Source organism: Schistocerca piceifrons, chromosome 7, assembly GCF_021461385.2.
Source record: "Schistocerca piceifrons isolate TAMUIC-IGC-003096 chromosome 7, iqSchPice1.1, whole genome shotgun sequence".
Taxonomy (NCBI): Eukaryota; Metazoa; Arthropoda; class Insecta; order Orthoptera; family Acrididae; genus Schistocerca; species Schistocerca piceifrons.
In genome coordinates this window covers 257,287,096-257,303,545 of record NC_060144.1, presented here as the reverse complement: position 1 = coordinate 257,303,545, position 16,450 = coordinate 257,287,096, and the positions used below count along the sequence as shown (strand labels likewise).

The 16,450-nt window shown below is 42.8% G+C and overlaps 1 pseudogene; it reads left to right on the top strand.

Moving 5' to 3' along the window:
* Positions 1-4,907: 4,907 nt before the first annotated feature.
* LOC124805610 overlaps positions 4,908-16,450 on the top strand; it is a 46,400-nt pseudogene continuing 34,857 nt past the window's right edge.

The following is a 16,450-nucleotide window of genomic DNA, read 5'->3' as shown; positions in this document are numbered from 1 at the left end:
GTTCTGCCTCACATGACGATCTTTGTTCCGCGTGACGCATGACTGAGAAGAAAAAAAGCGTGTGGAACGCTGGATTCTGTACAACATAGCGCATAATATAGGTCAGAATTATTGTTATTGTTTGCCTGGTGGAAGTTTTATAGTCAAAAATTATTATTAGGCAATAGACGTACGGAACCGTATAAAGATCTATCTCTGACAACTTTCGTTATCTAAACCGTTATCATGAAAAATCAGTTCTCTTGAATGCTCCTGCATGAATATTCTGCATCCAACAACATGCTAAAATAATTCAAGAGGAATACTGCGATCCATGCACGGTGCAATGCATGGTCACAACTGCTGATCCATCTACTTACTTTTTTTATAGAAATTAAATGATCAGGATGGGTTTAGACAACAAACCCTGAGCGTTGTAGCAAACGAAAGGAATTAATAAAATCTTTAAATTTACTATATTCTGAAAAGTGATGGTTGACACACTGACAAAATTTGTTTAGACTTTTCATTGCTTGGACATTTTGATTAGCTAAAACTTTAATTATTTCCCAATCTCTTTAATCAATAATCACATGCCGGATCACAACAAAAATACGAATATTACGTTCAATGTATGTACACACAAAGCTGACAGAATCCTTCCACTGCACAAGCAAGCAACAACTACGCTCAGCAAAAAGGCAAATTACCGAAAATTCTCGATAGTACAGATATCTCCTCTGGCGCAACTACACTGAAGAACCAAAGAAACTAGTTCATCTGAATAATATCGTGTAGGTCCCCCGCGAGCTCGCAGAAGTGCCGCAACACGACGTAACATAGACTCGATTAATGTCTGAGGTAGTGCTGGAGGGAATTAACACCACGAATACTGGAGGGCTGTCCCTAAATCCGTAAGAGTACGAGGGGGTGGAGACCTCTTCTGAACAGCACGATGCAACGTAACCAAGATATGATCAGTATTGTTCATGTCTGCGGAGTTTGGTAGGCAGCGAAAGTGTTTAAACTCAGAACAGTGTTCCTGGAGTCACTCTGTAGCCATTTTGGACGTGTGGGGTGTCGCATTGTCCTGCTGGAATTGCCCAAATCCGTAGGAATGCACAATGGACAAGAATGAATGCAGGTGATTGACAGGTTGCTTACGTGCGTGTCACCTGTCAAGTTGTACCTAGACGAGGTTCTCTCCGTACCCGTACATGTCCATCCGCACGATACTACACACATAAAAAAAAGATGTGCATTACCTCGGTTCCAGAACCTGTACAGTGCCCATAAAAACCACACATTGCATGCTGTCCCACCACACAGCGAGACCTTCAGAGATGGCAGTACAGAGTGCTGTACACACCGGTACCTCTAATACCCGGTAGCACGTCCTCTTGCATTGATGCATGCCTGTATTCGTCGTGGCATACTATCCACAAGTTCATCAAGGCACTGTTGACCACATTTCCCCATTCCACAACATCGATTCGGCATAGATCCCTCAGAATGCTAGGTTGGACACGACGTCCATAAACAGCCATTTCAATCTATCCCAGGGATGTTCGATAGGGTTTATGTCTGGAGAACATGCTGGCCACTCTGGTCGAGCGATGTCGTTATCCTGAAGGAAGTCACTCACAGGATGTGCACGATGGGGGATGAAGACGAATGCTTCGCCAATATCCTGCCGATATGTCAGAGGATGGCGTTCACGTATCGTACAGCCGTTACGGCGCCTCCCATGACCACCCGCGGCGTACGTCGGCCCCACATAATGCCACCCCAAAACAGCAGGAAACCTCCATCTTGCTGCACTCGCTCGACAGTGTGTCTAAGGCGTTCAGCCTGACCGGGTTGCCTCCAAACACATCTCCAACGCCTGTCTGTTTGAAGGCATAAGCGACACTCTTCGGTGAAGAGAACTTGATACCAATCCTGAGCGATCCACTCGGCATGTTGTTGATTCCATGTATACCGCGTTGCTTGGTGCCGTGGTTGCAAAGATGGACCTCACCATGGATGTCGGGAGTGAAGTTGAGCATCATGTGCACAGTTTGAGACGTAGCACGACGTTTTGTGGCTGCACGAAAAGCATTATTCAACATGGTGGCGTTGCTGTCAAGGTTCCTCCTAGCCATAAGCCGTAGGTGGCGGTCATCCACTGCAGTAATAGCTCTTGGGCGGCCTGAGCGAGGCACGTCATCGACAGTTCCTGTCTCTCTACGTCTTCTCCATGTCCGAACAACATCGCGTTTGTTCACTTCGAGACAGCTCGACACATCCCTTGTTGAGAGACCTTCCTGGCATAAAGTTACAATGCGGACGCGATAGAGACGTGGTATTGACTGTCGAGCCATGTACACGTTCCTAGTGGAATGACTGGAACTGATCGGCTGTCGGACCCCCTCTGTCTAATAGGTGCTGCTCATGCATAGTTGTTTACATCTTTGGGCGGGTTTAATGACATATCTGAAGAGTCAAAGAGACTGTGTCTGTGATACAGTATCCACAGTGAACGTCTGCCTACAGGAATTCTGGGAACCGGGGTGATGCAAAACTTATTTCGGTGTGTGTATTTGAAACGAGACTCGTCCGACTAGACAACAAGTTTCCAGTCATCAACAGTCCAATGTCTGTGTTGACGGCCCCAGGTGAGGCGGCCAGCCGCTGTGGCCGAAAGGTTCTAGGCGCTGCAGTCTTGAACCACACGGCCGCTACGCTCACGGGTTGTAATCCTGCCTCGGGCATGGATGTGTGTGATGTCCTTAGGTTAGTTAGGTTTATGGAGTTCTACGTTCTAGAGGACTGATGAAAAAAATGGTTCAAATGGCTGTGAGCACTATGGAACTTAACATCTGAGGTCATCAGTTCCCAAGAACTTAGAATTACTTAAACCTAACTAACCTAACGACATCACACACATCCATGCCAGAGGTAAGATTCGAACCTGCGACCGTAGCGTTCTTGCGGTACCGTACTGAAGCGCCTAGAACCGCTCGGCCACAACGGCCGGCGGCACTGATGACCTCAGATGTTAAGTCCCATAGGGCTCAGAACCATTTGAACCATACGAGGCGTGAAGTTTTGTGTCGTGCAGTCATAAAGGATACACGAGTGGGCCTTCGGCTCCGAAAGCCCATATCGATGATGTTTTGTTGAATGGTTCAAACGCTGACACTTGTTGACGGCCCATCATTGAAATCTACAGCAATTTTCGGAAGGGTTGCACTCACTTCTGTCACGTTGAACGACTCTTTACTGTCGCCGTTAGTCCCGTTTCTGCAGGATCTTTTTTCCGCCGGCAGCGACGTAGGAGATTTTTATGTTTTACCGAATTCCTGATATTAACGGTACATTCGTGAATTGTCGTACGGGAAAATCCCCACTTCATCGTTACCTCGGAGATGCTGTGTTCCATCGCTCGTGTGCCGACTATAATACCACTTTCGAACTCGCTTAAGTTTTGTTAATCTGCCATTGTAGCAGCCTTACAACCGACCTAACAACTGTGTCATATACTTGTTGTCTTATATGGGCTTTGCCGACCGCAGCGCCGTATTCTACCTGTTTACATATATCTGTATTTGAATACGCATGCCTATGCCGGTTTCTTTGGCGCTTCATTGTAGTACGGTCAGGTCAGGCTGCGTCCGCTGCTGACCTGCGGCTTCTTACGACGCCAGGCTGCGTCCTACTACTCTCAACAACCGTTCGCTCGCTACCACTCGTGATAGTAATATCTCGGAGACCGAGTTTGTGTGTGTAGGCAACAGCAGAATCAATAGCCAACTTCCTAAAAAACGATATGAACGTCCAACTCTCAAGATACTCAACGGTTGTTCTTGTCCAGCATTGCAAATGAGAATTATTTGCTGCAGGAAGCCCATTTATTCGCTGTTACAATTTGCGGTCGCCGAGAGCGGTGAGTGAAACAAAACTCTGTCGTCTCTGGTAGTTGACTCTGAGGGCGTAGGGCTCTTTGTGTACCGAGGCACTCGGGTACACCTTCGTCACGTTGGCCTACTGAACGCCGATTATATGTGATCTGTATGAGGAGGGGTTTCCCATATACGCGGTCCCAACGATTTGGCCGCTATCCTTTGAGATTATATCGCGTATTCTGCTCATCTTTGGTTCGCCTGAAACTCCAGAGGCCAGTTTAAATTCTGATGACGTCCCTATTACGTGGTACGACGAGCCTTACCATTCGACACTGGTTGTCGTACAGCTTCCTTAAACGAGTATAAATGTAGTCAAAGCATGTAACACGATGGATCCCAATTAATCCGATTACAGGATTACTGGGGATGGGCTTCAGGTTATCAGAAGATGTGGGTATTTAGAGACAATGGTACAAACGCGTATGCTCGGTATTGGGGAAACCGAACCGAAGACTTATACCTGTTGTAAGGGTTCTGCGAAACTGCACTGCACCTGTAAATGAAACTGCATACAAGACGCTACTGTGAACAGTTATGGAATATTCTCACAGCGTTCTGAGTCCTTATTAAGAAGGAATCACAAAAGTCGTCAAACGAATTCAGAAACGCGTTCCTGCGATTATAATAGCTTCTGTTCCTAATTTAGTTGCTTACTACGTAACACTATTTATCTCAGTGGTCTAAGGGATGAGCAAAAAAATGGTTTAAATGGCTCCGAGAACTATGGGACGTAACATCTGAGGTCATCAGTCGCCTAGAACTTAGAACTATTTAAACCTAACTAACCTAAGAACATCAGACACATCCATGCCCGAGGCAGGATTCGAACCTGCGACCATAGCGGTCGCGCGGTTCCAGACTCAAGCGCCTAGAACCGCTCGGCCACAGCGGCGGGCGATGAGCAAAATGTGACAGGTGGTAGGTGTAGGTAAACAAGTTAACAGCTGAAATAGGATACCTCTGTCTTTGAATCATTTAAAAATGGATTCGTGTAATGTGGATAAACTGAAAAGTCGCATAAAAGAGTTAGAAGAGGATATCCAGAAGGAGAAACAAAGAAATGTTGAAGAGATAGAAAAACAAAAAATAGGACAGATGCTAGCAGAAGTTGTCGACACCAACCCGTATAGTCAATTGATGGCTCCTAAACGCGTAGGTATCATGTATAATTTTGAGAAGTTTCGTAATTTATCTCTAGCAGTGGTTGGAACTGGTGGTGGTGGAATTGTCACAGCTGAAATGCTTACACGTTGTGGAACTGGGAAGTTACTACTGATAGATTATGACAAAGTGGTGGTGGCAAATATGAACAGGTTATTCATTCAACCTCACCATACTGTCTGTAAAAAGCACCTGCACCTGCCGAAACATTATCATTCGTAAATCCATATCTTGTCATGGGAACTTATTATTACAATATTACTACTGTGGGTAACTTCCAACAGTTCATGAAGAGAACAATCTACGGAGGTATGTCTGGAGGGATGCAGCTGCCGAAACATTATCATTAGTAAATCCATATCCTGTTATGGAAACTTCTTCCTACAACATTACTTCTGTGGGTATCTTCCAAGACTTCATGAAAAGAATAAGCTACGGGTATTTGTCTGGAGGGCCTGTGGACGTGGTACTTAGTTGTCTGGATAGTTTTGAAGCTAGCATGACAGTAAACACCGCGTGCAACAAACTGTACCGGACATGGTTGGAATCTGCAGTATCAAAAACGTCTGTCGGGTCATATTCGGCCAGCAGAACCAGGACGTTAAGCATGTTTTGCTTGTGCACCACCTCATGTTGTTGCGTCCACCATTGATCAAAAGATCATGAAACGTGAGGGAATATGTGCTGCTGGAGTACCGAGTACAATGGATACTGTAGCAGGCTTCCTTGTACAAAACAATCTCAACTGTCTTTTAGCTTTTTGTCAAACAACATACTATTTGGGGCACAATACAGCACAGGATTTCTTTCCAGTAATGAAACTGCTTCCTAGTCCATCATGTAAAAAATGGTTCAAATGGCTCTCAGCACTATGCGACTTAACTTCGGAGGTCATCAGTCGCCTAGAACTTAGAACTAATTAAACCTAACTAACCTAAGGACATCACACACATCCATGCCCGAGGCAGGATTCGAATCTGCGACCGTAGCGGTCGCTCGGCTCCAGACTGCAGCGCCTAGAACCGCACGGCCACTCCGGCCGGCCCATCATGTGAAGACAATTTTTGTAGGAAAAGACAGCAAGAAGAAGCACCGAAACTTCAAACGGCAGATACTGAGGAATGCATGGAAAAGCATTCTGAGAGAAATTTTGTACGTGAAGCTAATGAATGGGGAATATGCCCTGAAGATGAAACCAACACAGAAGAGCAGGACAAAAGTGAAGGATGGCCTAAGCTTTGTGCCTGGAGTGACACGAGATACACGCTTCCTCATCAAATCATTGGTAATACACAAACTGTTGGCGACACACATGCAAGCTTAGCGGAACTAATGACATAAATGAAAGCTCTATGAAAAAGTACCACTAGAAACTGCTGGTATTATGTTTTAACTAAGTTAATCAGATATATATATATATATATATATAGATGTTTTGTCTCCGGAAAAATTAAAAATGAGTAGCGTTTTTGACTAGTAATCAGAACATCTACATCTACCTCATTACTTTGTCATTCACAACGAAGTGCCTGGCAGAGGGTTAAATGAACCACCTTCAACCTGTCTCTCTATCGTTCCACTCTCGAATCGCGCGAGGGACAAACGAGCACTTAAATTTTTCTGTGCGAGCCCTGATTTCTCTTATTTTATCATGATGATCATTCCTCTCTATGTAGGTAGGTTCCAACAGAATGTATTCGCAAACGGAGGCGAAAACTGGTGATTGAAATTTCATGAGAAGATCCCGTCGCAAAGAAAAACGCCTTTGTTTTAACGATTGCCACTCCAATTCATGTATCATGTCTGTGGCACTATCTCCCCTATTTCGCGATAATAGAAAAAGAGCTGCCCTTCTTTTTACTTTATCGATGTCATCCGTCAGTCCCACCTGATGCGTTTCCCACACCGCACAGCAATATTCCAGAATAGGGCTGACAAGCGTGGTGTAAGGAGTCTCTTTAGTAGACCTGTTGTGTTTCCTGCCAATGAATTGCATTCCTTTGTTTGCTTTACCCACAACATTATCTATGTAATAGTTCCAATTTTGGTCATTTGTAATAGTAATCCCTAAGTATTTAGTTGATTTTACAGGATTCAGGTTTGTGTGACTTGCCGCGTAATCGAAATTTAGCGGATTTCTTTCAGGACTCATGTGAATAACTTCACACTTTTCTTTATTCAGGATCAATTGTCACTTTTCGCATCATACGGATATCTTATCTAAATCATTTTGCAATTAGTTTTGGTCATCTGATGATTTTACAAGACAGTAAATGACAGCATCCCTTGCAAACAATCTAAGAGGGCTACTCAGATTGTCTCCTATGTCGTTAATATAGATCAGGAATCATAGAGGACCTGTAACACTTCCTTAGGGAACGCCGGATATTACTTCTGTTTTACTCGATGACTTACCGTCTATTACTACGAACTGTGACCTTTCTGACAGTAAATCACGAATCCAGTAGCACAACTGAGGCGATATTCCATAGGCACGAACTTTGGTTAGAATATGCTTGTGAGGAACGGTGTCGAAAGCTTTCTGGAAAAGTAAAAATATGGAATCAATTTGACATGCCCTGTCGATAGCACTCATTACTTCATGAGTATAAAGAGCTAGTTGTGTTCCGCAAGATCGATATTTTCTGAATACGTGCTATGTATTAATAAATCGTTTCCTTCGAGGTAGTTCATAAAGTTCGAACACAGTATATGTTCCAAAAATCTACTGCAAATCGACGTTAGTGGTATGGGCCTGTAATTCAGCGGATTACTCCTATTTCCCTTTTTGGGTATTGGTGTGACTTGAGCAGTTTTCTTTCGAATTTCAGCAAAATTTTGCCAATATTAGAGATTTTGCGTTCTTTTAAATTTGGCATGCTGTTTTCGTTGCTTCTGCAACAGCGATCTGACCCGTTTTGTGTACCATTGGGGATCAGCACCATCGCTTAGTAATTTATTTGATATATATCTCTCAATTGCCGTAAATACTATCTCTTTGAAATCATTCCACATATTTTCTACGCTTACATGATCAGAATGGAAGGACTTCAGACTGTCTCTTGAAAGCTTTAAGAGCATTTTATCAGCTTTTTTTAAATAGATGCACTTTGCGTTTCTTTTTGATGATTGTGGGTGTTACGGTATTCAGCGTAGCAGCAATTGCCTTCTGGTCTCTAATCCCTGTATCCTTCATGATACTCCCTATTTGTCCAGGATTATTTGTTGCTAAGAGATCAAGTATGCTTTTCGCAACCACTTACGCTTCGAGTGTGCTCATGAACTAATTGTTCAAAATAATTTTCTGAGAAAATATTGCCGGCCGGGGTGGCCGAGCGGTTCTAGGCGCTACAGTATGGAACCGCGAGACCGCTACGGTCGCAGGTTCGAATCCTGCCTCTGGCATGGATGTGTGGGATGTCCTTAGGTTAGTTAGGTTTAAGTAGTTCTAAGTTCTAGGTGACTGATGACGTCAGAAGTTAAGTCCCATAGTGCTCAGAGCCATTCTGAGAAAATATTCAGTAAAATTTCGCATGATGCTATATGACTGCCGCCGACTTTAAACGTATAATTTTTCCAGTATTTCGAGGGTAGATTGAAGTCACCACCGACCGTAATTGTACGATTGGGGTACCTATGTGAAATGAGACTCGAGTTTTCTTTGAACTGTTCAGCAACTATATCTTCTGAGTCGAGGGGTCGGTAAAACGATCCAATTAATACTTAAGTCCGATTGTCAAGTTTAACATCTACCCATACTGTTTCGCAGCAACTACCGACTTCAGTTCCACTTCAAGGTAAACTACTTCTGACATCAATAAATACTCCGCCACCAATTGTATTTAATCTATCCTTCCGAAACACTGTTAGGTCATTTTAAAAAATTTCGGCTGAACTAATTTCTGGCTTTAATCAGCTTTCCGTACCTATAACTATTTAAGCTTCAATGCTTTCTATTAGGGCTTGGAGCTCTGGTTCTCTCCCAACACAGCTACGACAATTTACAACTACAATACCGAGCGTTTCTAAAGTTACTTTACTGTGTTTTACCTGCCCATTTTCAGACGGACGCCCTTTTTGTGGTTTCCTGAGACCCTCTGACCTAGAAAAAAACTGCCTAGTCCTTTCCACACAGCCCTCGCTACACGTGTGGTCGCTTCCTGTGTGTAGTGGACTCCTAACCTATTAAATAGAACCTAAAAACGCCCTGGTTCTCAGGTTCTAATCCCACCAGTGCTTAAATTTTGAATAGAAATCATCAGCAGTGGCAGCCAGAGACTTAAGACATGACGGCCTTTTCAAGGAGGGCGGAACCGAGAGAAGTGGCCCAGTGGTTGTAAGATGCTGTGGTCTGCTGACCTTACACATTCCGCCCTCACAATCATATTCCGCACATCAAGACGCTTCATTCGAACCCAAAAACGATAAGATAAAAATGTTGTATGAATTCATATAAACGATATGCAAATAACAAGTAAATCGCAAGTGCACCGAGGTTGAAATACTCGAGGCTGGCCTACACACACACATTCAAGACACGACGGTCATAAAAGCTTTTAGTTCGGGAGAGGCAAACTGCACGCCATAAGGCCGGTCCCTTCAGAGGATGAGTAAACCTATCTACATCGGCTGGCGACTGCCCATAGAGCAGACAGCATTTGCCTGACTGAAAGGGAGAACGACCCCATGTTCGGCTTAAAAGCAAATTCCGCTACACTGTGTGGGAGCGCACAGCCTACGCATTCTTTACAAACATGGCACGCAGTTTCAGAGGTTTTCACAGGGAGACAGCAAACGCCAAACGCCAATGCTACAGATTTCCAGATTGGTCACATTAAACGAAATGTCATTCTCCGTTTTAGAAGAGCAATGCTGATTGGCAGACGATATTCCTAACGCCTTGAGCTGAAGGAGTAATGGAAGAGACCAAAAGATATACCCCTTCAAGTCTGGCATGGAGAGGGGTCGTTCCGTTGTCGCTCTTGGAGCGAGAACATGTAACAAGAGCGTCTGTACTTGTACGTGTACTCAAAGAGAGAGGAAGAAGTCTCTCCTCAGTACTTCACTAGGAGAACACCTCTGTCGAGAGCGAATCCGAGTGCGACTATATATTGAGTCCTTGCGATTAAGCGTTGTTCACTGTGTTGGCCGCCACACTTATTGTGCGGTGTGAACAGACAGAGTTATAGTTAAACGCCTGTGAGCGAATTTTTGAGTGGCACTGCGGTGGACTGGTTATCTGACCGGTGTACCACGCCAATAGTTAAACTAGGGGCGAATAGGAGTCCTTGACTTCATCAAGGCGTAGGGGAGTTTGATTGGCGAAGGTCAATCCAGATAGAACGAGAGTTATCTTATTTGTCAGCAGCGAGCGGCGCAGACAGCAGTCATCACAGCTTACGGTATCGTGCGCTACAGCTCTTGCGAGCCCAATATTTCCTCCACAACAGTACACTTCACTGCATTTCACACACGACAGCCTCCACCGTACGTAGCAACATTCTAACAGATAATTATTCAAGTTGAGTAGGCGCGGCTCTCTGCCATTCTGCCAAGTCAATAACAATCTTAAACTTCGTATAGAAATTTCATTAGTGAATCCTATCCTTATGAGGTAACTTCACATTCCGAAAAGAACCCGGAAATAACTTGTTCAGTTTATAACTAAAAGTGCCATTGTGATTTCTCAGATATTTGGAAAAAAAACAAATAATAATTTTCTTTAGTTTCATGTTTTTCTTACATTAACTAGCCTACTCCAGTACCCAAGTATCTCACCAGTTACGCAGGACATTTTGTGAATTTTTGTGTCATTTCCTTACAGCGGACGTCTCCAGAAGATATTTATTGCTGAAAGTTTTGCAGGAATTTCTCTTTAGAACGTAAGGAGCTTCTGTCTGACTTCTGTAGTAGTGTAGGGGTGGAAATTGCAACTTGCAGGAGCCACAGGGTAAAGGGTACATCTCAGATTAATCCGTTGTGCAGAATGACAGAATAGCACTCACACGTTCACCACAGATGGTTAGCACACTGGACCAGCGTCCTGCCATCCTGATTCAGGTTTTACGTGATTTGTCTAAATAGTTTCACGCAAATGCCGAGATGGTTCCTTTGAAAGAGAACGGCTGACTTCCTTCCCTATCCTTCCCTAACCGGATGGGACTGATGACCTCGCTGTTTGGTCCCCTCCCCGAAATCACCCACGCACCCAACCAAGGAGGGCGAAGGAGCGGACTGAGGTTCCGGGCACTCTCGTGACCTTGTGGTGGGAAACTGACCCTAAAAGACGGAATAATCAGCGGCTTGCGGATGCGGAAGGCAATGGTAACCACTGCATTAAAGGTACACAATATGTATCCACAAGACCTGTGGCGTGTAACTGAAAAAATGTTATGTGATCCCTCCATTGCTAAAGTGGGATTAAAATTCAAAATGAAAGGACGTCAATGATAAGATTTGCTGATGACATTGTCACCCTCACTGAAAGTGAAGAAGAGGTTAGAGGAAGTGTTGAATACAATGAACAGCCTAACGAGTACAGAATATGGATTGAGACTAAATTTGACAAAGACGAAAGTAATGACAAATAGCAGAAATGAGGACACCGAGAAACTGAACATCAGGGTTGGGTAGGCGAAATGGGGAATTCTGCTACCTAGGCAGCAAACTAACCCATGATGGACGGAGCAGGGAGGTTATAGAAAGCAGACTAGCACTGACAAAAAAGGAATTCTTGGCCAAGAGAAATCTACTAGTATCAAACACAGGCGTCGATGTGAAAAAGAAGTTTCTGAAAACATACGTTTTCAGCACAGCTTTGTATGGTAGTGAAACATGGACTGCTGGAAAACCGGAACAGAAGAGAGTCGAAGCGTCTGAGATGTTGAAAATTAGGTGGAAGAATAAGGTGAGGAACGAGGAAGTTTTCCGCAGAATGGGCGTGGAAAAGAATGTATGGAAATCACTGATAAGAAGGACAGGGGAATAGGACAGCTCTTGGGGCATCAGGAATAAGTTCCGCGGTACTAGAAGGAGTTGTAGAGGAAGAAAGAGATTGGAATTCATCCACCAAATAATTGAGGAAATAGGCTGAAATTGCTTCTCTAAGATGAAGAAGTTGGCAAAGGATTTACTCTCAGCAAGAAGTACGAACTGGCGACCAGGGCGGACGTAGCAAGCACATCGACGCTACGACAGATTCCGACGCCCACGTCTTCGCGACCGCCGGCGCGCGGGCGCGGAAGGCGAAGAGAGCGGCCCGCGGGGGAAGGGGATTTAAATCGGCCTCCCGCCCTCAGTAGCTCAGTTCGTCAGCGCACCTGACGATGGCGACATGTCTGACCGCCGAAATATTGTGCCCGTTGGACACTATGAACCGGCAGTATACCCGCGGACTGTTCGAGTAAATGATTCCTGTCTGAAACCATTTTTTAGGGTGGGAGGTCCCTCTCTCCCACTCTCCGCTTAGATCTCCACCTCATCTCGACTGCTGCTCAGCTCTCACTTATTTTTATGCCTCCCACCCCCATTTTAACAAAAAATGTAATTTGTATAACTGTAGTAGTAGTGGTTAGTTAAAGAAATAAATTAATAGCTAAGTGATCACCTAAGCGCTATTCTCTTTACGACTTCTGGTCTGTGCTCGGAATTCATTTAAAATGCAAGAAAAAATTATTGCAGCTGTTGTTGGAACCGCTTTAATAATGCAAGTATCAGTGATACCGTTTGACCTTAAGTGAACTAATGACTGTTCAAAATGTGGGGTTTTGTACCCATACTAAGGTGCAAAAGATCAACTAAGATACAAATAGAAATTGTACAATAATGTTAAAGATTGAAAAAATAAGAACAGAATATACCGTTTAGAAGAATAAGTTTTAGTGTTGTATATGACGAGCAAATGTGTAAGTACCCCTATTTTATATTGGCTTATGTCATAGGCCATCTGAGCGTTAGTTGGTTAACAAGTTTCCAACAGCCACTAAATAGGACAACGTAGTCTGCAAGTATACCTAACCGTAAATGGCCTAGCACACTTAATGCAGAAAACAATTGTATAACAATCTGTAAAATGAGTGTTTGTAGTATAACTGTTGATCAGCTGTGCTACCCATAAACTTGAAGTCGAGCAGATACTTCAAACTTCTTCATTAACTAGTGATAGGTTCTGCATCCTCATTTCCTCGCACAGTCTTCATACAGTAAATGGAAATGACTGTTAGAAGCTGGTATTCGTGGTCAAGTATATTCGATTCTGACTCATTTTATATCTTTAATTATCTCATTGCAGCTTCCCTTCATTTAATTATGTTTAAATTTTAACAATCTAACACGTGCAGATAATCTGGGGGTATTTCCATTATTTTATAGTAGATAAAGTATCGAAGTCTGATCCTTGTACCGACAAATTTTTACTACTATTGCATTTCACGACACCAAAGAGAGATCGCAAACTGTCAAGCATACAAATCATAATGAGAGAAACTAATTTTTTTTACCATCGAGATGCACTACAAGTGGTTCTTCTTAGCATGAATTAAACGTGCCGCTGTTTCTCCAAAATTGCAAGCGATCCTCAGGCAGTTATTCCGTGGAATGTTCTTATATTAAAGGCTCTGCTTGGTTAGATTCTTCTGTTATCAAAGTAAGTGCATTTGTTTTCGACTAGGAAAATCATTTCAAATTATCGTTTGTGTAACACCCCAATTATAGGACCCATAACGAACACCCTTTTGTTGCAAAAAGAAATAGAAAAATCAGTCATTCTGACAGTGATGACAGCTACTGACAACAAAATTTACACTCTTGACAGTTTGATTAACAAGAATGTTATATAAATACTAATGCTTATCATAAAGAAAGGACTGAATGAAAGAATACTATATGATACGAAACAGAAACTTTAAGGAAAGGATTCAAAAAAATATTATTTACGAAGGTTAAAGCCCAGACCATAAACTGACCCAAGATAACATTTATCCTGGAAGAGAGTTGTAGCCGCATCGAGCTGTAAGTTCGCTGTGAGTACTGGAACGTCCCCTTAGAAAAATTAGTGAATTACTGTGCTGGTAAACCCCTTACGTTATTTGATTTTCAAACAGCTGAACAGAACTGAACGTACTCGGGCATTTCTCACTTTACTTATTCTGATCATCACTAAACTGACACACAATAGCGTTCAAAAGTCATTATATATATATATATATATATATATATATATATATATCAGTCCATGATATCCAATATTACCAATTTGCTCTTTCTGATGGACACACGTCCAGTTCGTCCACTCTCAAAATTCTGCCATTTCTCTCCCCACATCCACCACTGCTGGCGGCTCACCTCCAACTGCGCAACGCTACGCGCTGTTAACATCTAGCTGCCCAACACTACAATAGCGAACAACAATGCAACCCCGCCACAGACTGCACGCAGCACAGCCAGTGATTTTCATACCGAGCGCTACGTGGCGTTACCAATATAAAAACATAAACAGCCTACTTACAGTACAATGTAAATCGGCAATGGAGATGTTAACTTCACTTCTCTCTTGTACTCTTGCACTAGTAGTACGCATGTTAAGCGCTACTAGATTGTTTTAAAACAGATCTGAAGTTCAAAAGTTTTACGGTTGGAAGCATTAGTCTGAAGTCGGATGAAGTAAAACCATTTTTACCGTTTTGACCGATAGCGGGATCGTTGATATATGTGACAGAAGGATACCTCGTGTGATTGCTGATTTGTAATGGGACTTAGTCTTCATGATACTTAATGGTCACGAACATCAAAGGACACAGAAAGAGACTGATCGCCGAGATAAACTCACTTATTAGACTGGAGTAGGCAACAGATAAACGCAATCACGAAGAACTTACAATTGCGCCCTGTTGTCAGAAATTATCGTCAAAGTCAGAGTTGCTGAAGCTAACAGACGCAGTTCCCTGAATGAAAAATCTGTGTGTGTGCTCATTGTAGGGACAAATAATTACGACGAACAATAAACTTCAATTCAACTTTAATCCTTCCTGTCGCATACATCATTTAACGGACATTTAAAGTTTATTTGTGGAATTAACTGATTCTTCGGATAACATTAAAGTGAAAAGCGATTTAGTGACAATTTAACTGTAAACAGCAATAATTTTACACCGAAATACGACGCATTATGAACATTACTCAAGGATATGTTATCTCTGGAATTACGTCGTGTAGTTGTTGAATACGCGAAGTAGCGACACCTTGACGACGGAATGATGATTAACAATTCAATATCCTCACAAAAAACATGATGTGACATCAGCTTGGGTGATGGATTGATGATTCAAGAATTATATTTTCAACTTTTGAATACCCATTCTCAAACCGGGCATAAGAACTACAGTCAGCAAGCTCGCGTTAACTGAAAAATCTGTCGCGAACACCCAAAGGACTTTTGGTTATCATTTCAGATCAAGGGAGTCATCGCGTTAGCGAGTGGTGTAGTCGCTATATTTATAAGTGAAGAAGATCGATAGGCATCGAACACCATTGCTTCAATTACACTCCGGCTCGTTGCTCCATCGAGAGATTGATATCAGTTTTGAGAGACAGTATCTGAAAAATAACCAAATCACACAAGAAGTTTGTTTATATAATAGTTACAGATTGGCATTGTCGTGGCCGACGGACGCCGTTCCACGTCATCTTGACAGGGACGGCAACCATCACCATTGAGCCGAGACAAAACGAGACGTCACATTTGACACTTATTTACTGTTCAAGAAAACTCGTAAATCCTCTTTGCATGTAATTTTTTTTTGAATCTTAAAGTTCTTTTACCAATATTCACTAGTACAATTGTGGACTAGACTCTTTTTTTTATTATTTGACCCCCTCGCCACATATGGGAGAGGGCGGAGGGGAGGAAGCAGCCAGCGATACAATATCCCGCTCTTCAGCCAAAAGATTTTACAAAACGTAAATAAGTGTATTACAACAAGATTATATTTAAAAAATTAATTTCTATAAGTAGATGATTGTATGATGCTATTTACAAAAAATACCATGTCGTTTTGTTCGTTTAAAATTTAGCAAAGAGATAAAGAGTCTAAGAGATAAAGATAAAAAGACAAAATAGGCATTTAAAAAACGTTTAAAAGAATGGCGACGTTTATTAAAAATGACCAATTCACTTTCACTGAAAAGCTGTAGGAACCTGCGCCGGGTAAAGAAGATGTATGATTCTCAAAGGTTGAGTGTTCTGCAGGGGGTGTGAGTGCGTGTGGGTATATAGGCAATATAGCAGTACCTGGGAATGATGACAGGAGGTAGGGTGAATAGTGGGAAGAAAGAAAGGAAGATGAGTTTGGTGGGTAGTTAGATCC